The sequence below is a fragment of the Rhinopithecus roxellana genome, chromosome 1 (assembly GCF_007565055.1).
Source record: "Rhinopithecus roxellana isolate Shanxi Qingling chromosome 1, ASM756505v1, whole genome shotgun sequence".
In the NCBI taxonomy this organism is placed as follows: domain Eukaryota; kingdom Metazoa; phylum Chordata; class Mammalia; order Primates; family Cercopithecidae; genus Rhinopithecus; species Rhinopithecus roxellana.
In genome coordinates this window covers 4,163,289-4,185,179 of record NC_044549.1, presented here as the reverse complement: position 1 = coordinate 4,185,179, position 21,891 = coordinate 4,163,289, and the positions used below count along the sequence as shown (strand labels likewise).

The 21,891-nt window shown below is 38.4% G+C and overlaps 1 protein-coding gene across 1 annotated transcript in view; it reads left to right on the top strand.

Moving 5' to 3' along the window:
• Positions 1-327: 327 nt before the first annotated feature.
• Positions 328-21,891, top strand: part of ROBO1 (roundabout guidance receptor 1) — a 1,191,260-nt gene continuing 1,169,696 nt past the window's right edge. Inside the window, exon 1 of the mRNA XM_030939682.1 lies at positions 328-485. The gene's annotated coding sequence lies outside the window, so the exon portion shown is untranslated. The remainder of the gene's footprint in view (positions 486-21,891) is intronic.

Below are 21,891 nucleotides of genomic sequence, written 5' to 3'. Positions count from 1 at the left end.
GCATTTTTCCAGGGTGCTGACACCGAGAAGAAACCCGACTTCACTCTGTCCCCATTTTCCCACTCTTAGGTTTAAAAGTCTCAGACACCTTTCGCTTGGTTTACAACTCGGGAAGGTCTCAGGGCACAGCCAAGTTGGAAGGCTGCGTCTGCACTACCGAGCCGCTGGGTTGCTGACAACAGTCTTATCGAAGGGTGAGTCTCGCAAATGGTAGCGAAGGAAGTGACAGCAGGCTTTCGATTTGTGAAAGGGGACACGCTGGGTTTTACACTAGTGGCTGTGGGAGTGCAGAATGGTTGCCGAGAGGACGCCGCAGTTTATCCAGAAATTGTGGCTGATACGCCAGGGTGTTTTGGGGTAGAATCAAAAACCTTCAGGCTATATCGGAAATTGCAGCCGTGCGGTCGGGAGGGATTCAACAAGTTTTCCTGCAGGGATGCGATGTTTGTTTATTCCTTGCAAGTTGTGCAGAGTGTCCGTTCCAGGTAGGCTGCGACTGCTTAACAAAGAAGTTTTGGAATGTGTTTGTTGTGTGTGGCTGGGTAACCCTTGTCTGAGTAGGTTTCGTGCCGCTTTTGGCTTCTTGGGGGCACACAGAGGAATTTCCTCCTGGGATGCGGCGAGCACCAGCGGTCTACTGGGCTGGGGCCGGCAACTTTGCAGCGTAATCTCAGTGTCGCTGACCCCACCGTTGTCAGTGGTGTGAACCGACCGAGGCGTAGACCCCGGCTGGCTGCAGGGAGCTTCCAAACTTTGAAAGCGTTCTCAGGAATGGATGAGCGTGGGGGCTTTGAAAATAAGCCTTACTGGGTGGATTTTGGTAGACTCCTGGCGACAGGTAGGCAGTGGGGACTTTTGACACTTGCGATGCCAACCTGCAAGATTTTGCCTGAAAACATGGTGCTGATGTGAAGATGGGAGCTGAAAGCTAAGCCAGCGGGGACTTTATGTGAGGGAGGAAATGAGGGAGGGAAGGAGGAAGAATGAGAGAAGACAGATGAATGAAAAAGGTGCGTCCCATCTTTCTCACACAAAACCCACACGAGTGGGACGAACTAGGAAGCGCTCCAGTTGGTGGCGTTTAGCTGGAAAACGTACTGCAGGGAGGTCCGGGAGCCTCCGCATTATCGATGAAGCGCCCTTCTGGGGCCCCTTCCTGCCCCTTCTCCCTGCCCCCTCTTGCCAGCCCCGCTTCCCCGAGCGCGCGGCTCCAGCGTTGGCGCGGGTGCGGCCGCGCGCGGGGCTCGCTCCCCCAGCTCCGCGAACACAATAGGGAGAAGCAGGCGAGCCCTGCGGGCGGCCGATGCGGAAACTCCGCGTGGCAACCCCGCTGCCGCAGCCTGCGCTGCCGCTCCACCCGGGACAGCGGCGCTGCAGAGGCGGCTTCTGCCCAGTTGCCAGGCGCCCTGGGGTCTCGGAGGACCGCGTGCAGGGCGCTCACACCTGGCCACTGAAATCCTGGGATACCCTTCGAGGAGGCGCTGTGCCCCACGCAGGGAGCGGGGTGGGGAGATGGAACGCTGAGACATCCCACTCCTGCCCCGAGTCGGAGCTTCCACCACTCCAGTAACCTTAGCATGCACCCCAAGCATCTAGAGGACCTGCGCCCCCAAGAGACAAACGACACGAAGGGGAAAGAAGGGAAATGTTGATGAGGCTGCAAGAGGGGAAGGAAAACAAGCAATTTGGGGCAATTATGGTCAGTGGTCAGGCTTTTCTGGGCTCTTTTAAGTGGATTGATTTAGACGGAGCTTTGAAATGCTGGCCCTGGCCTCCCTGCGGCACTAACGGGGGCCGATTTCCAGAAGCAGGAACTCACTGGAGACTCCTTCTGTGGATGAAGGGAGGAGAGGGCAGGGCAGGAGGCTCATTTCACAGGGTAGTTTAACCCTGACCTCAGCACCTCCCACCCTTTCACGCCCCGCCAGGGAGTGCCCCGACCTTGTAAACTCCTCTGTGTCATCCGCCCTGTGTAAGTGATTTTCATCAAGCTGTGTGTTACAGAGGCCTGTTAAGAGATGGTTGTCTGTTTCCAAGTAGTGGTGGGAGATGGTTTAATTTGGGGGTTGATTGTCAACCCCGGCTGAGCGCACAGAGGAAGGAGCGTAGATGCAGGACCCTATAGAATGGGCCACTTGCGGTTGTCAGTTACTTGAAGGCTACATATCAAAGGAAATGATTTGAGCACCTGGGGGAAGACTGTGCCATTTCATTTTTTTCCTCGCTTTCCATGCACCTCCTTTATTGTGGTTGTTTGGGAACTAGGATATAATAATTACAAAAAAAAAAAAATGTTGAAAATCCAATGATTTATTTGGAAGCCTCATAACTGGGTTTTCAGGCCTAAACTTTTATGCTCCTAGCACCTATTGTTTTGAAAGCCTCAGTTTGCCACCTTAAAACCTGCTTCTCTACTATATCTTGGGGAGGCACTGGTAACTTTCAAAGGCAATCCGTAAGCATGCATCATGTTGATTTTATTAAAGGGAAGAAGCAGGGTTCGTAAATGTTCCATCAATTTTTGCCCTTCCAATATCGGCCCCCATCCCCCCAAAAAAGGAAGATGAAGCAGCAGCAGCTCAGAGCAGATATCTAGTTGGTAAGAGGACTTTGTTTCTTAGGGGCCTATACCTCTCCCATGAGGGACAAAGATTAGGAGTATCTAAGGAGTGGGGGCATTCACCTCATATTGTTGCCATGGTTTTTGGACTTCCTTTCACCTTTTCCCACATATCTTCCTGCTCCATGCCTCTTCCAATTTAGCCGTGTAGGATCTGCAGAATTGAAGCACCAGGACACAGCTGCAGATCCCTGGTGGAGGCTTTTGCTTCAGAAAACAGCTGTTAATCACATGTTTGCTGTATTTTCCTATTTACTTCCTTTTACGTCCCTTCCCTTCCCTTCCCTTATCCTGTCCTTGAACCAGTGTTACCATCTTCTGGTCTCTACTCTATGAAGGTTAGTGATTTCCAGTGATATAGCACTGAGCTGAGCATGGGAGGAGGGCAGAGACTCAACAGCTGCCTAGGGAGTCCCAAAGGTTTAATGCCGACTTTCTCTTACCCTATACTGCATGAAATAAAGAACAAATACCCTAATATCTCCCCAAAGAGAACTGCGTTGTTCTGTATAATTTTCCTTTACCTTATAACACAATAGAATCAATTCAAACATGAAATAACATTGACCAGAGATGAAAAGGAAGCTATACACTTGTGTGCACTATTTGGAAACTAGTGTTGTGCTTAGCTACAAAATCTCACTTTTTGGCATTCCTCTATACTTAATACATTAGGAACTACTTTTATTGAAGCAAGATTTAATATGTTACTTTCATTATGAGGCTGAGAAACTCAAGACACCACAAAAATGTGAATTTAAAATGAAAAAAAGCAAGGCAGTAAAGCAAGCCCCTGGCAGCTTGATGAATGAGCAGGTGCAATGCACCATTTGAAATGTAACTTGAGGTGATCTTCCGCCAATTTGCTGGAGAATGAGCTCCTTCTTGTCACCTAAACTCAACTGATTTTCCTCTCTTTCTGAGACCATAAACAAAAACATAATAGCATACAGTAGGCTAGATTATGGCCTGGTCACATAATCGTTTATCTCTCTAAACTTGCTGTTGAAGTGAGCAATGTTACTGTTGATGTATTCATATTTGTACCTAAAATACATTAGTGCTATATGGATCAGTCAGTTCTCCCAATTCTACAGGAAACTGAGGTTCTAGAAGATTAACTGACTAATTCAAAGCTGTATAGGATAAAACTGTAGAAACAGTGTTAGGCACCGTACCTGCAACAGGTATTTCAGTTAATCCCCACATAACCCTTTCAAAGTAGGCTTTATTAGGTGTCTACAACATATGAAGAGAATGAAGCTCAGAGAGGTTGAGGAAAGTATACATGACCATTCAGCAGAAAAGGGGCCGAGCCAGGATTAGAAACAAGTTCTTTCTTACGACAGAGTACATGCTTTTCTAGTATGTCATAATGCTGCTTTCAAATGAGCCATTCTCTTCAATTAACTATACCTACCTATTTTCTCCCATACTTAAACAAGCAGTTTGATTATTCCTTGAATTTTATTTTAGTGCTCATAATTTTTAAGTCTCCTTTATGTCTTTTTCATGTCCAAAGCATTATTTGCATTTGTCCAAGACCAAACTTTTACAGTTACTTTCCAAGGATCTCATAGCCAGTAAATAACTGTTTCAGAAAATATACCCCACCCCTATCTGACACCCTACCTGTATTATCATCTCTGGGGAGCAGATCATTTGGGGAAAATTGAGGGACTTTTCATTTTCTTTGAAATTTGTACACATGTAGCCAGGATGTCTGAGAAGGATCCAGTACGTCATTTTCAGTCAGAAGTTATACATTTCCACCTTCACATTTCTGCACACGTTTCTTCTCTAACCTGCAAAATTATCTTCCTCATTTGGCCAAACCCGATCCATTTGTCCAAGGTGGTTCATGTTCCTTCTTTACCATAAAATTGTTCTTATTATTCCAACACCATTGCTGTTCCTTACCTCTGAAATTCCAAGTAAGTTCCAATAACATCTGCTGTCTAATTTGGTCTTTATTCAGGGATTAGGAGTAAACTAACATTTCTTGAGCCTTTACCTTATACACTTTTACATATATTATCCATCAACTATAAATCTTCATTGCATTTCTTCATTTTGCTCTTATTGTTTTTTCACTCTCAATAGTCACCCAGATGTTGTGATACATTTCTGGAGTTTCAATAATGACATCCAAATTGTATATTGCTTGTCCATGCATTGCTCCGATTGTCACACCTGTATTTCCAAAGATCTAATTTCATCTCCAGCTAGAGATGCATCACAAACATTTTAAAGGGAACTATCTTAAAGGAACGCATTCCAAGCCACAGGTATCACCCTCCATGCCACACATTTGCTTATTTCTTTAAATTTCCAAGTTATAAATACTGTGTCATGCATCCAGACACATTCGTCTTTGCTGTGTCCCTCTGCCTCATTCTCTATGTTCAGGTCATGAAAAGAAAAACAAATTATGATTTTTCTCTTGAACTTCACCTCTTCTCCTCATGGGCCTGTCCTCCAATTCTTACTTCTGCCTCCTGGGATCAGCCATTTGAAGTCATGTGCATCCAGTGTGGCAAGCTGTCTGTTAGGGCAGAAATGTCCATTTCTCAACTCCTTCTCATGGCTGCGAAGGTACTCTGTGATACGAAGCATGAATTCTTCTTTTCAGTCTTCAGAATGATCAACTACTGTGAAAATTTACTTGCATTTTATTAAATACTCAGGACGTTTCTTTCCTCTGTGTGTGTGTGTTTTCCAGAATTCTGCCCCAAATGGTTCTCACTTTCTCATTTTTTCAGCGATATTTGAAAACACAAAACAAGGGTCACTTCTTCTGTGCAGACCTTCATGATGAGAAAATCGGTTCGAGTATTCCTCCCTTTCTGACCATTTACTAATGCCTCTGAAATTCCAGTGCAATCATTTATTCATTTCTACTGTAAGACTGCACTATGTTCTGATGTTGTGTCTTCTCCAAATTCATATGCTGAAATTAAAATTAGGAGATGGGGCCTTTGGGAGATGATTAGACCATGAGAGCAGAGCCCTCAAGAATGGGATTAGTGCCCTCATAAAAGAGGTCTGAGTCATCTCTCTTGCCCCTTCCCCCAAGACTAATCATAAGAAAATGGCTGTCTATGAAGCAGAAAGTGGGTCCTCCCCAGACACCAAATCTTCCAGCACCTTTATATTGGACTTTCCAGCCTCTAAAACTATGAGGAAAGCACTTCTATTGTTTACAAGGTCCCTACTCCGTAGCACTTTGTTGTGGCACCCTGAAGATACTAAGACAGACTCTAAATTCTGTGAAGAAGTATGCCTCAAACTTTGTCCATTGAACCAAATAAATCTTAAAAGTGAAAAAAATAACCCTTAAAACACCAGTTCCAGGATCCCCTATCAGAATTACTGCAATAGAATATGTGGGGGTGGAGCACTTGAGTCTACATAGTAACAGATATTCCAGGTGTAACCAGGGACAGGATGTTGATCCCAACAGTTGCTCTCCAATTCAGCCAGATCAATATGGTCCTGATTTTAGCAGTTGGAGGAGTAGCCATTTACATAGCTTTTTAGATCTTATTTTGTGTCTTCCCGGATTACTGTGCTTCAGAGAAAGATTTGCTTGGAGTATAATAAATTAGATCACATGAGTCATTCTTACGGAAGTATGAGAGGCCTGCATCAGAAAGGCAGATTTGCCAAGAGGAGAATTTCGGTAATCACATGCGAAAATGGCATTTAGAGTTGAGGTGCTGCTGTGCAGAGTACTTGGAGCTTTTAATGACTCTGGCCTTTTATTATTATGACATGTTTGATTAGCAGACACAAAAATGAGTGAAACAAGTTCCCTTGAATTACCACCCATGTTAAGTAATAAAAGATTAAATGTAGTATTGAAGTTTTCTGGGTACTCTTCCAGATTGAATCTCCCTTTTGAGAACTAACCAGTGTAGTAAATTTGCTGTTATTATTTATATGCATTTTATCATGAGTTTACTGTATATATTACATCTTTAATTCATAAATAGTATTGTATTAATTAAGTGAAATATTTGCCTAAATTGTCAAATATTGCTTGCATTCTTAGAAATTTTTTATGATTAATTAAAGTTGTTTTGGGTAGAGTTACTTTATTCATATTCATTGCAATATAGTATTCTATAAATAGTACATTCTATACTATATATACTATATATAAATAATAATATATAGCATTTATATTCTATAAATACTATAAGTATATAAGTATATTATAATTTTAAATATATTATTAGATATTTAGTAGATATGGTAAAATATATAGTATATTCTATATACAGTATATATATTCATATATAATATAGTGCATATATATAGCATATATACAGTATCAAAATATATATTATGATTTATGTTTTTCTCTCTCATTTATAGGTATTTTCATTTCTTACTATAACAGACTGTAGCAATTTTTTGGCACGTGTCTCACTATGCACATATACTTTTCAGATATTTGCCTAGAAGTGAAATTGCTGATGACATGCAATATGTTTCTTCTCTTTTTTGCCCCCAAACCCATAATAGTACCTGTAGTGTTTATAGTTTCCAAGCATATTTGTGAAAGCCCCCATGAATATTTAATAATATTCACATTTCTTAATTTTGCCAGTTGAATGGTTTTGTCTTTTCTGATTATTATTGTGGTGAGCATGTTTTCATAGAACATTCAGGTCTTTTTTTTTTTCTGTGAGTTGCTTAAACATATTTTTTTACCCATTTGTCTAGTGAGACATTTATCTTTTATCTTACAGATTATAGAAATTCTTTATATATTCTGGATTCTTTTTTTTTTTGGTATATGCATTTGAAATATATTTTTCTAGGTGGTGTTTTATCTTTTTTTCTTCTTAATGAAGGAAATAATTTTATGTATTTTTTCAAATGTGATATACATTGTGCTTTATTAAAGTTGATAACCTTTTATTACATTTTTCCATCTTGTTTTGGGACATCGATCTTTATGGTGAAATCATAAGGTATTTCTTATATTTTTTTCTGAAAATTTTTCACTTGTGCTTTTTTTTTTTTTGAGATGGAGTCTCACTCTCTCACCCAGGCTGGAGTACAGTGGTGCAAACTCGGTTCACTGCAACCTCCACCTCCTAGGTTCAAGCAAGTCTCCTGTCTCAGCCTCCCGAGTAGCTGGTACTATAGGTGCCCCCCACCACACCTGGATAATTTTTGTACTTTTAGTACAGATAGGGTTTCACCATATTGGCTAGGCTGGACTTGAACTCTTGACCTCAGGTGATCCACCCACCTCGACCTCCCAAAGTGCTGGGATTACAGGCATGAGCCACCACGCCCCGCCTCAATTTTGCTTTCTACATTCAGGTATTTTGCTTTACCTAGAATTGATATTTTGTTTTATGTGCTGAAAAATATGATTGCCACTCATAAGTTTTCCATATGCGGGTGGGCTAGCACTGCCTTTTGTTTATAAGGCTGGTTGGCATCTGTCCTCACGTGAGACACTTGTTTCTGATTATTGTCTGTCAGGTGGGTTTGTGGACACTCATCTCACTGAATCATCACAATGTTAATGAACCAAAGTGAAAAGCATTAATTTTATTTTATTTTTTAAATTTAATTTTATTATTATTATACTTTAAGTTCTAGGGTACATGTGCATAGCATGCAGGTTTGTTACATATGTATACTTGTGCCATGTTGGTGTGCTGCACCCGAAAAGCATTAATTAAGACTAATTAAGACTTCAAACAAAATCCGATTATGTTTAGCCAGAATTAAATACCATTTTTTTAAGGCAAACTGTATAATCTCTTTAAATTGTATGTGAATTGTTCATGTGTAATGAGTCCTTAGCTATGCATAGCATCATTTACTTAGCTTTAGTTCTTTATAGAGAATATTAATGAATACTATTTACTGAGGATGAACTTTCCTTGTGTATAGGACTGTAGCAAAGGTAAACCTTAGAAACGGACTTCAGTACGCGGAAGGAAGAAGCATGACTCACTGTACGAGCGTAGCATGACTGACCATTTGCCAGGTGAATTAGAACCTGGAGATAGAACATTTCGGCACAACAGCCAACAGCTTCTGATCAATGTGTAATTCTTGAATAAGCATTCAAAAATATTAATCCAAGCACAAAATGTTTTGAAAGGAAATTATTCCAGCATATTGTACATATTATATTAAATTTTACCCTGGAATGAGGAACTAGGAGGATTGTAAAACAACTTCACTTGCTTGTATGCAGTCGCAGAAAGTATTCTGTAAGAATTTACCTTTTATTCTCCAATTAACAACCTCATAATAAACAAGCATGCTTTGTGCTAAATAAGTATTGGATTATTTAAATATTGGGTATTAATTTAAGAGAGTGTTAAAAATGGCCTGGTTTAGCCAATGACAGATGCATAAATTCATAAGCTTACCTAAAATTAATCTCTATACCAAATATAAATTATATTCATACCAATAATTTTGATTTCTTCCAGTTAATGCTTTTTGTCACAATTCTGATAAAGGAAAGAAATTACTTTGGAAAAGGAACGAATTTATTGTGTGCCTTTATTCACTCTTTCTGGCCCTCTTTTATGTGATTTTGAGTTTGACTTCTTCAGCACTCTGCCTTTCATAGACTCCAGGCTATTTTCCTAACTTCTCTCCCTTTCTTCTACCTCTCTCCTAAGTATAGTGTGTCTTACAATACACCGTACACTTTACCCTCCCTCAATACACCACTCTGTTTCCAACTCATTGCCTTCACCTTCTTGTCTTCTCAAAATACCTTTCTTCTTTTCTATCTGTAGAGATTATGTTCATTCTCCAAGATATAACTTTATTTTTATGCACTTTTTGAAGCATTTTCTCATTTTCTTATAGAAAGGTCATCTCTCTTTCATTTGTGTTTGAATAAGACCAGCACTTGCCTATATTGCCTTTAGCACAGCATTATTTGTGTCAATCTTAATAACCAGACTGTGACTAACTAGGACAAAGATGACAACAATGTATCAGTGTATTTATCTAAACTTATGCTGTCTAATACTCTAACCACTAGCTACATGTGCCTACTGACACTGAAAATGTGCTAGTGCAACAAAGGAACTGAGTTTTAAATTAAGTTTACTTTAATTTAGAGTTTCAATTTAGATAGCTAATTTTATGTAGTGAATATGTGGCTGGTGGCTACTGTCTTGGATAGAGCAGATATAGACTGTTTCCATCAGCAGAGAAAGTTCTGTTGGACAGTGTTGGGAAGAATAGACTCACAGTAAAATTAGAAGCAGATGAATTTATGAATAAAGTAGTTTTACAGGGCATGGTAATAACATCAGTACTTTAATTTTCAGTGGATAGCTGCCACAGAGTTGTATTTTACTCATGATCGTGTTGGTAAGGATAATTTTGCAACTCTACAGATTTCAGCATGTCCTGGAAAGACAGATAATCTCAGTCTGATCAAGAAGGCAGTGACAATGTGAACCATCAAAGGAACTAAAAGAAGAGTTAAAGCTGTTTTGGGTGAATTCCCTAAATATTCACCCACAACCTGTTTTCCTGAGATAGAAGTACAGTAATCATCATCTTTTAAGACTCTGGGATATAAAAAATGCGATTGGGCCAGTGGTCATAATTCCTTCCCTTAATATTTTGATTCCTTCACGTGAGAAGGTAAACTCATGTCTTCTTTTTCAAATATTGGATTCAATTTGACATTAGTATCCATTAGGATGACTATTATTATTATAGTTATTATTTAGAGATAGGGTTTCATTCTGTCACCCAGGCGGAATGCAGTGGCACGATCATAGCTCACTGCAACCTCGAACTCCTGGGCTCAAGTGATCCTCCTGCCTCAGCCTCCCAAAGTGTGGGCATTACAGGTGTGAGCCACTCTGCCCAGTTGTTTGGCCTCTGTCCTCATTTGAGACACTTGTTTCTGGTTATTGTCTGTCAGGTTGGTATGTGGACAGTCATCTCACTAAATGATCACAATGTTAATGAATTAATTAAGACTTCAAACAAAATCAGATTATGTATTGCCGGTGGAAATGTGAAATGGCACAGGCACTGTGGAAGCAATCCTTTGGTTCCTAAAAAAAGTTATACATAATTATTAAATAATCCAGCAATTCTACTCCTGGGTACATATTCACAAGAATGAAAAGCAGAGACTCAAACAAATTATTTGTACAACAGTGTTCGTAGCATCCTTATTCACAGTAGCCAAAAAGTAGAAAACCCCAATGTCTATGCATGAATGAATGAATACACAAAAAGCGATCTATTGTGTACAATGGAATTTTTTTCAACCATAAAAAGAAATGGGGGAATTCTGATACATACTGCAACTATGATGTGGGTGAACTTTGAAAACACTATGATAAATAAAATATGCCAATAAACAGGATAAATATTATGTGGTTCCACTTATATGAGGTAACTAGAATAATCAAAGTCACAGAGATACAAAGTAGAATGGTGGTCAGCAGGGATTAAGAGGAGGGAGGGACGGCAAGTTATTGTTTAATGAATACAGAGTTTTCCGTTTGGGATGATGAAAACATTAAGGAGATGGATTGTGGTGATGATTGTACAACAATCTGAATGTACTTAATGCTACCGAGTTAAACAGTTAAAATGGTTATAGGCATACATTTTAGGTTACATATATTGTACCACAATAAAAATGACTTTGATAAATATTTATCATGGAATCATTTTTGCTTGGATATCCTCACCCCTTAGAAAAATATCTCTACTTCTAATGAGGCCTGTCAATGTCCTTTAAAAATGTTCATTTTAAAGATAGCTCCATAGAATAATAGACTCTTCGCCTATTAATATTAGGAGGAAGGCAATAAATCAAGAGATTTTATGGAAAATGAACATACCTGCAATGCATCTGCCCTATGGGCTGTAATACACTAAACAAGTATATGTAAGAGAGAAAATAAAATACATAACAGTGAATATTGGGATTCTGGATATGAGAGTCGGCAGGGTACGATGGAGGTTTTGGAATGAAATGACTGCATAACTGAATGCAGTAGGTAGATGTAAAACCCCAAGAGGACTTCCTGTTGAGGGTGATACAAAGTGGCCACTAAGGTAATGTCTTGGCCACCTGCACATGCAAACTGCCGGATCAAAGACTAATATGATCAAATGGGATTACTCCAGTCACACAAACGTGTGCTGAGATCGTGAATTGCAGATTATGGAGCATCTGCTCCCTTTCGGATTCCTTAGGGGGCAGGATATGTACAAGGAAGGGTCTTGTGGTGATGGTGAGAACACTGATTGTTCTTGGTGCTGGAAACAAGCCACAGTCACATCCTCTTCTTTTGTTTTTTTTCCCTTCTTATTATGATTTCACATTCTGATTATAATATCACTTTAATCCATCTTCCTATTCTAGTGCCATTAAACATTTTAAGTAGAAGCAATTTGGCATCCTACAGATAACACTCTTTTCAGATGATGCTCTAGGGTACTTAAACCCTCCTTGAGATTCACTGCCCTTTTCACATTACACAGAGATAAGGCTTTTCATCTAACATGCAGAGGGCACGAGCTGTGAGTTTTTTGTTTTGTTTTGTTTTTTGTTTTGTTTTGTTTTTTGTTTTCAGAAGAGTAACCCATTGGGCTAGCTTGGTTGTATTCTTTGGCATGATGCTGTTGCTTGTAGATGGGTTTCCATGTAATTAAATTCAGCTTAATAAGCACAAGAGGGTAGAAAGGAGATCTTGATTATCTATTAGAATAATATTGTAATTAGACAAATTAAGCAATCATTTTCATTCTAAGCATTGTGGGATAATTTGGGGGTATGAGAAACTATTATTAACGTGGTATCAGGGCCTGGCACAAGTGGCTCACACCTGTAATCCCAGCACTTTGGGAGGCAGAGGCAGGTGGATCACATGAGGTCATGAGCTCCAGACCAGTCTGACCAACATGGTGAAACCCCGTCTCTACTGAAATACAAAATTAGCCAGGCATAGTGGTGCATACCTGTAATTCCAGCTACTTGGGAGGCTGAGGCAGGAGAATAGCTTGAACCCTGGAGGCGGAGGTTGCAGTGAGCCGATATCACACCATTGCACTCCAGCCTGGGCATCGAAGGCGAAACTCTGTCTCAAAATAATTAAACAAATAATTAATAAATAATTAAAAGTGATATCCGGTAATTAGAGAGTGGGTAGGGGAAAATGTCAAGAAAGAATTGTTTGTGCTTTGTCCAGAGCTATCGTCTTAGCTAACTTAGTAGCAAATATGGTCTTTATTTTGCTTTAGTTGCTAATTCCAGAGCAGCTAAGAAAGATTTTGGTTGGAAAACTGAAAAGCATTGCCTGTTTTTCTGCAGTCCAGGCACTTTATATTTCATTCTATTTCTTCTCCATTAAGTCTCTCCAACCTGCCTGTGAGGAGAAAGAATGCTAGAGTGGGAAGAGAAAGACATGGAGCTAGTGCTGCTGAGATGCTCAGTCATTCGCAGGATCTTCTTCTCATCGGTTCCTATAACCTTGTCTTCACTCGCTTTGGCATTCTTGTCTTCCATGACTTACCTTCTTAAAATGAGCAAGGGACTGACTTGAACAACTTATAGTTCACTTCAACAGGCATCTATTAAACACCAATCTGTATAAGGGAGGATACTAGACAATGGAAGGCACTGAAGTGAATACGAGTGATCTCCACCCTCAGCAAATCCAGGTTACAGCATAGACCAGTCCCACAGTTTCAGTGGGGTTCTCTCTCTCTGCTTTCCTGTCCACTTCTAAAATGGTATATAAAACCTGCTTACATAATCCTATTTCAGAATAATCACTGTTTATCTTCAGAGACAACCATTCTCTTGGGGCCATGGCTCATCAATTTTCCTCCTTCATGTATTTCCAACCTCCTTAATAATTGATTTCTTTACCTGTTTTTATCATTATTTCAATCCTAGAAAGAACATTTGTCAATGTTTTCATAATCCTTTCTCGTCAAGTTATTTCCTTGCATCCTTAGACCACCCGCACCCTTAAAAACCAAACTTTTTGAAATAGTGTCCTTTTTGACTGTCTCCTATTCTTTGCCCTCAATCAATGGTATATTTATACAGCTCTAATCTGATCACATTTAGATCCCATACATTTTAAAAGTTGCCAAATAACAGTCTAGCTTCAGACTTCATCCTATTTCAAATTTTTGGATCATTTTAAATTTATCAAATAAGTTCAAAGACACCATTCTCCCCTAGATTTCCTCCATATCTTTGACCTTTCCATTCCCTTTGCTGCCTCTTTCTCCTCTGTCAGTGTTTCAAAAGCTGTGTATTCCCCAGGTTCTACCCATAAAGCTTTTCTGTTAGGATTCGGTGGGTTCTCTCTTAATGCTCTTCTTTACATCTAAGACTTTAACTTTTATATAATGGAGAAAAAAATGACATGGTATTAACAATAATTATTGGCAAAGATACTTGCAGATGATGTCTGTAGAACACTTATTGCTTGCTCACCATCAGGAGAAGGACCTTTATCATTTTTTGCACACAATCCTGCAAATCACTGAGTAGACAATATCATCACAGATTTGCACATAAGTCTCTCCTGTACAAGGTTTCATGGCAGAGCTTAGGTTCAACCCTGTTTTGTTTGACTTCTGAATCCAGGCTCTTAACATTAAAAGACTTCTTGCAAATAGATACCCTTACAGAGGCTCTCAATTTAGCGGTACACTAAAATCACCTGGGAGAGTTGTTGCCTTTTTTTTTTTTTTTTTAAATCCCAGTATCCAGTTTGCACCCCAAATCATTTAAATCAGAATTGCTGGGAGTGTGAACTAAGTGTTAACATTTTTAAAAAGTAGTTCAGGTGATTTGAAGAGGCAACAAAGTTGAGAAACACGGGTCTATACGAAATATTTTGATGGCACTCAAGTGTATTTGTTTTTCTATCACCAATCTCTCTCCCCAGCTTTATTTGCATTTTACAAAATATTTTCCAGGCTTTACTGTGCCTCTTCATTTGTCTGCTCTCACTCCCACCCAAATAAACTAACCATCAGTCACTCTATTAATGTTTGCCTTATAAATTCTAAATCTTATGAGATTTTTCCCACTCCCTACTGCCTCAGGTCTTTTCAATTAAGCCTGTGGACTTAATTGGGATCTCCCTCACTCCTCATAGTTGATAATCCCTCATTTTTAAAACTGTAGCCCTCAGTCATATTCTTTCTAATATTCTTTCTCTTCTTCATTATCTCTGCAAGTAAAGTCACTCAGGCTGTCCTCATCTCCCATGTAGAATTTTGTAGTGGACTCCCTACCTATTTTCCAAAATTATGTCCTGTCCTCTATTTACTTTTTTCCTTATTTTATGCTGTCCGTGTTAACTCTCAAATATGCCCATCAGCTGTGCTGCTCTTTCAATAAAAACTTTGCTTGACTGCCTGCAGAATGGTCCAAGCAAATTACAAGAATTTGTGAAACCTTCCACCCTTTGCACACACCTTTCTTCCTCACCTAATTTCTTTTCACTTGATTGAAACACCCTACATTCTAAAGCCCTTTCTACAAGCTCCCATGGCACCACTATGTTCCATTTCTTAAAATGTCTTATCATACTTTTTCAATGCCTGTCTTCTTTAATAGATTGCTAGCACCCAGAGAGAAGAATGAGTGACTCTATGTCCATTGCTATCAGAGTGCTTTAAACAGGTTTTATTAAAAAAAATTATGTGTTGAGCAAATACATGCATAAAGAAATGCATACAGAAACTTCTCAAAACTGTCATTTCACATTTTTTCTCGGAGTGGAATTACCAAGTACTCTTCCTCTCTGGTCTTTATCTGCTGAACTCATATTTTAAATGTGAAACACACAAATCCACTATTTCTGCAATTAACTTTTTACAGAAACAGTAACTTTCCCCCTGTTGCTTCCATGGTATGTTGTTCCTACGTCTGTCAGAATTGTATCAGATAAAAATGTGTTGTATTGTTTCCCTTTTAAAATAAAATACTCAACAATAAGGGACATACTGTTTTCGTTTGTAGCTGCTATGCATATGATAGTGCCTGCTACAGGTGAGAATTAAATTCTTTGTTGAATGGATGACTGGTTTCCTGCATTATTGAGTGTATTTAATGACCCTGGCCAGTGACATTCTGGCAACTCTATTTAATGGTAAGGTTGTGCACCTCTCTTCTGGATAAAATAAATGGAAAAAATGTAATGGTTATCTAATACCCTGTGACTATTCATTAATGATCCTATGAGTAAAGAAAATTATTTAATTTGTTATCTGAATAACCATATTTTCATCACTTTGTAAATACATGCCCATGTTATTGTAGATAAAAATTGCAAGATGCACTGAAATATGATAACCATCCTTAAATATTTAAGCCTTTCTTTTAAGTGAAAAAGAAATGATCCTATACTTCACTTGTACATTTCACAGTGGGTAATAATCCATATACAAACATCAGGATACTGTAGGTATATTTGCTTTATGGACTTTAATAACAGCATTTAGCTAAATTATCAAACATAGATAAGTGATTTTACCTATTGAATTTTATTAATCCCCCTTCCCTAATTTTGATGAGGCTATATTGAAAACCTGAATTTTTAAATTTCTAGTAGATAATATGACTACCTTACATGTAGATTGCAGTGCTATAGAATATTTTCAATATTCTATATTGAAATTTTTGCAATTAATAGTACATTTTTGCGATTAATAGTACATTTTAATGATACAATAATACAATAACTAAATTTACATTTATTCAGGAATAGAAGGCAATATAAATCATAAACAGTATGTTAAATGTATGTGTAATTACAGAGAATAAATGACTACCACAGTTTATCCTTGTGTATTGAGATACAGCATATAGAAGGAATTTCCAAAACAAATTAAAATATTAAGATTTAACAGCAAGATAAATTTTCATTTGATATGCGAAACTGTAAAACTAACATGATATCAGCCAATTTTCTTGGAGGAAAGAAGAATATTTCTTCAAGCTATTGTGCCATATAGTTAGATTACATATCTACATGAAATTATACCATTTGACCCAGCCATCCCATTACTGGGGATATGCCCAAAGGATTATAAGTCATGCTGCTATAAAGACACATGCACACGTATGTTCATTGCAGCACTATTCACAATAGCAAAGACTTGGAATCAACCCAAATGTCCATCAGTGACAGGCTGGATTAAGAAAATGTGGCACGTATACACCATGGAATACTATGCAGCCATAAAAACGGATGAGTTAGTGTCCTTTGTAGGGACATGGATGCAGCTGGAAACCATCATTCTCAGCAAACTATCGCAAGAACAGAAAACCAAATACCACATGTTCTCACTCATAGGTGGGAATTGAACAATGAGATCACTTGGACACAGGACGGGGAGCATCACCCACCGGGTCCTATTATTGGGAGGGGGTGGGGGATGGGATAGCATTAGGAGATATACCTAATGTAAATGACGAGTTAATGGGTGCAGCACACCAACATGACCCATGTATACATATGTAACAAACCTGCACGTTGTGCACATGTACCCTAGAACTTAAAGTATAATTTAAAAAAAAAAGAAATTATTTATTTTAAAGTAATTATTTCTCTGGTTAATTTCAGAACAACCAAGTATATTAAAAAATTAATAGTTTGTTTGTTTTAGCCATATTTTTTTTCTGTGTTACTAGCTTCATAATACCTGCAGGTGACAGTAGACTCATCATCTGAAACAATCAGAGAATTTAAGAAAACAGAAAAGACCGTGTATTAGTTCATATTCATGCTGCTGATAAAGATATACCCTAGACTGAGAAGAAAAAGAGGTTTTAATGGACTTACAGTTCCACATGGCTGGGGAAGCCTCACAATCATGGTTGGAGACAAGGAAGAGCAAGTCACATCTTACATGGATGGCAGCAGCCAAAGAGCTTGTGCAGTAAAACTCCCATTTTTAAAGCCATCAGATCTCATGAGACTCATTCACTATCACAAGAACAGTGCAAGAAAGGTACACACCCATAATTTATTCACCTCCCACTGGATTCCTCCTACAACATGCTGGAATTGTGGGAGTTACAATACATGTTGAGATTTGGGTGGGGACACAGCTGAACCACATAATTCTCTCCTGGCACCTCCCAAATCTCATGTCCTCATTTTCCAAAACCAATCACACCTTCCTAGCAGTCCCCCAAAGTCTTAACTCATTTTAGCATTAACTCAAAAGTCCACAGTCCAACATCTTATCTGAGACACGGCAAGTCCCTTTTGCCTATCAGCCTGTAAAATCAAAAACAAGTTAATTACTTCCTAGATACAATGGAAGTACCGGCATTGGGTAAATACAGCTGTTCCAAATGGAAAAGAGTGACCAAAACAGAGGCCACAGCCCCCATGCAAGTCTGAAATTCAGCAGGGCAGTTGAATCTTAAACTTCCAAAAAGATCTTCTTTGACTCCATGCCTCACATCCAGGTCATGCTGATGCAAGAGGTGTGTTCTCATGGTCTTGGGCAGCTCTGCCCCTGTGGCTTTGCAGGGTACAGCCTCCCTCTTGGCTGCTTTCATGGGCTGGCCTTGAGTGTCTGGCTTTTCCAGGTGAACAGTGCAAGCTGTTGGTGGATCTACCATTCTGGGATCTGGAGGACATTGGCCCTTTTCTCACAGTTCCACTAGGTGGTGTACCAGTATGGACTCTGTGTGGGGGCTCTGACCCCACATTCTCCTTCCATACTGCCCCAGCAGTGTTTCTCCATGAGGTCCCCATCCCTGCAACAAACTTCTGCCTGGGCATCCAGGCATTTCCATACATCTTCTGAAATCTAGGTGGAGGTTCCCAAACCTCAATTCTTGACTTCTGTGCACTTGGAGTCTCAACACCACATGGAAGCTCCCAAGGCTTGGGGTTTGCACCCTCTGAAGCCATGGGCCGAATTCCCTTTCAGTCATGCCTGGAGCTACTGGAACACAGGGCACCAAGTCCCTACATTGCACAGAGTAGGGGGACCCTAGGCCTGGAACACGAAACCACTTTTTAGTCCTAGACCTCCAGGTCTATGATGGAAGAGGCTGCCATGAAGACTTCTGACGTGCCCTGGAGACATTTTCCACATTGTCTTGGGGATTAACATTTGGCTCCACATTATTTACGCAAATTCTGCAGGTGCCTTGAATTTCTCCTCAGAAATTGGGATTTTGTTTTCTATCGTATTGCCAGGCTGCAAATTTTCCAAACATCTATACTCTGCTTCTGTTATAAAACTGAATGCTTTTAACAGCACCATGTCACATCTTGAATGTTTTGCTGCTTAGAAACTTCTTCTGCCAGATACCTTAAATCATCTCTCTCAATTTCAAAGTTCCACAGTCTCTAGGGCAGGGGCAAAATGTCACCAGTCTCTTTGCTAAAACATAGCAAGATTCACCCTCACTCCAGTTTTCAACAAGTTCCTCATCTCCATCTGAGAACACCTCAGCCTGGATTTCATTGTCTGTAGCACTATCAGTCTTTTGGTCAAAGACATTCAACAAGTCTCTAGGGAGTTCCAAACTGTCTCACATTTTCCTGTCTTCTTCTCAGCCCTCCAAACTGTTCCAACATCTGCCTGTTTCCAAGTTCCAAAGCCACTTCCACATTTTGGGGTATCTTTTCAGCAGTGCCCCATTCTACTGGCACCCATTTACTGTATTAATCTATTTTCATGCTGCTGATGAAGACATACCAGAGACTGGGAAGAAAAAGAGGTTTAATGGACTTACAGTTCCATGTGGCTGGGGAAATCTCACAATCATGGTGGAAGGCAAGTAAGAGCAAGTCACGTCTTACACGAATGGCAGCAAAGAGCTCGTGCAGCAAACTCCTGTTTTTAAAGCTGTCCGAGCATGTGAGACTCATTCACTATCATGAGAGTAGCACAAAAAAGACCCATCCCCATAATTCAATTACCTCCCACTGGGTTCCTCTCACAACACATGGGAATTGTGGGAGTTACAACTCGAGATGAGATTTGGGTGAGGACACAGCCAAACCATATCAAATCAGAAAAGAAATGTAGAGATTTGCCATTTGGTAACATATCTCTTACTTCAAATAAAAATTTTGAAACAAAACTCATTGTGTTTAATCACTATAACTTAAAAGTGTGTGGAGATCCATATTAATAATATAATTCCACATGTAAAGACTACAAATGCCTCATAATCAATCTCTCCCATCTGCTATAAAGGTAATAAAATTGTGTGTTTCATGATATAATTCAGATTCATTTAAAAATATTTGTAACAGTATATCACAAGTCACCCTTTTGTTCATTATTACTTTATAATTCTGAATCTGAATATCCCACATAATATTTCACTAAGTGCATATCTCATTATCAGGTAGCTTATGGTCTCTTGAATTCATTTTAATAAAAGATGAAGATTTATTTAGCTGTATTCTACTATAGATTTGTTATTTGAAATAATTTATGTAAAAATTATATGAAAATCATAAAATTTTCTACAAAATTGTAAGTATCAATATGCTTTGATTTAACAAAATCTGCACTAGTATTTTTTTGTTGTTGCTGAACAACGATGCATTTTTATGAGCAAACAGAAATCCAAGTAAAAAAGAAAATATTAAGATAGTTTGGTCAACCATATTACAAATAATTATATGTATTCATATATTTAGTTATATCAGCAATTTTAAATTATTTTTCTTATTTCCTGTTTTTGTTTTCTCTTTATAGTAGTGTTATTTGATCATTTATCCTATCTTCATTTTTTGTCTCATTATTTTTCATGGAGTATTTCCTCCAGCTTTGACACACATTTTCATTTTCCTGAAACATATTTGTCCGGTGTATTTCTTAAATATTAGTCCCATCTAACATTTAGTCATTTTTATCACTCTCTGTTTTCCTGGGATGTCTTTTAGTTTGTGAGGTGACTATATAAATAAAATGTTATACCTGTGACTATACAAAATATTTTGCTCAGAGGAACTATAACTTCTTGTTCAAGGTATTCCTTGTTAAGCAGTTTAAACTGGAACTCCACTTTTTTTTTTTTATATCACATGAACCATCAATGTATACTTTCTCATTACTTTTAGCTCTCTGAGATGTTTACTTCCCGATTTCTTCTTCTATTAAAATTTTACTTTTGCTTAGGAGTATAATGTTCACACAGACAAATTATATTCTTCTTTCCATAAAAATATAATTTATCTAAGCTCATTAACATAAAGTGCTTTTAAAATTTGTATGTACATATATACACACATGTATACATACATAATCTCTATATTACCATTTCAAAGCTCCTTGTTGGAGTCCCAGTATCCTATTGAAATCCAGATAAACAAACATATTTTCAAAATAAATGAAAACAAAGAACTGAGCACTCTAAGATTCCCTGAGTGCATTGCATTTCAGCTAGCATTCTCTCTAACCAACCATTGAAATCTAGAAACACATCTGCAAGCAAAATACACTTACATTTAAAAAAGGAAAACCCAATTTGTAGAATGAAAGTGAGTTTATATTCACTACTTAGACCTGGATGATTTATGGGCTGGAATGCTCCTTTACATAACAAAAATAAAATTCATTATATAGCTTAGAAATTAAATAAGAGTTTAAGCCCAGCTTTCTTATGTAGCAAAGTATAACTGATCGCCTGAAATAATGCTTTTTTACAAAGAAAATGATATTGAATTAAAGCTAAATTAGAAATAAAATAATTGAATCTTTGATTCTTTATAATTATCAACCAAGTCTTACGCAAGTGTAAGCTATCACAGCAGCAAAGGTGTGTTTTTGTTAACATTATTATTTCAGGCGATCTCTGAAAAAGCTGGACCCCGCTGTGGGTTCAGTCATGTGTTTTGATTTATTTGTGGCATAAAACTTAAAAATGAAGTAAAATATTAGGACTAAAATCTCAGAATATTAAAAGTGGAAGATACTCTGTGGTATATTTCTCATCTCATTACTTTGTAGACTAGAAACCAGAGGTCCTGAAATGGAAATTGATATCAAGAGAGGAAAAGTGAGGTGGAAATTGAGCTAACATAAATGTTATTATAAATTGGCCATTGCAATTACTTTTGTTTTGAAAATACCTCTTACTACAACATGTTTGTTTTAGAAAGATGATGTTGGAAGAATTCCAAATTAGAATAGGAATTGTCAAAATGTATGGTGTAAGCACTGTATCAATAAAGTGGCCACAAATTAATTAATGCTTGTATCACAAGTCAGCTATT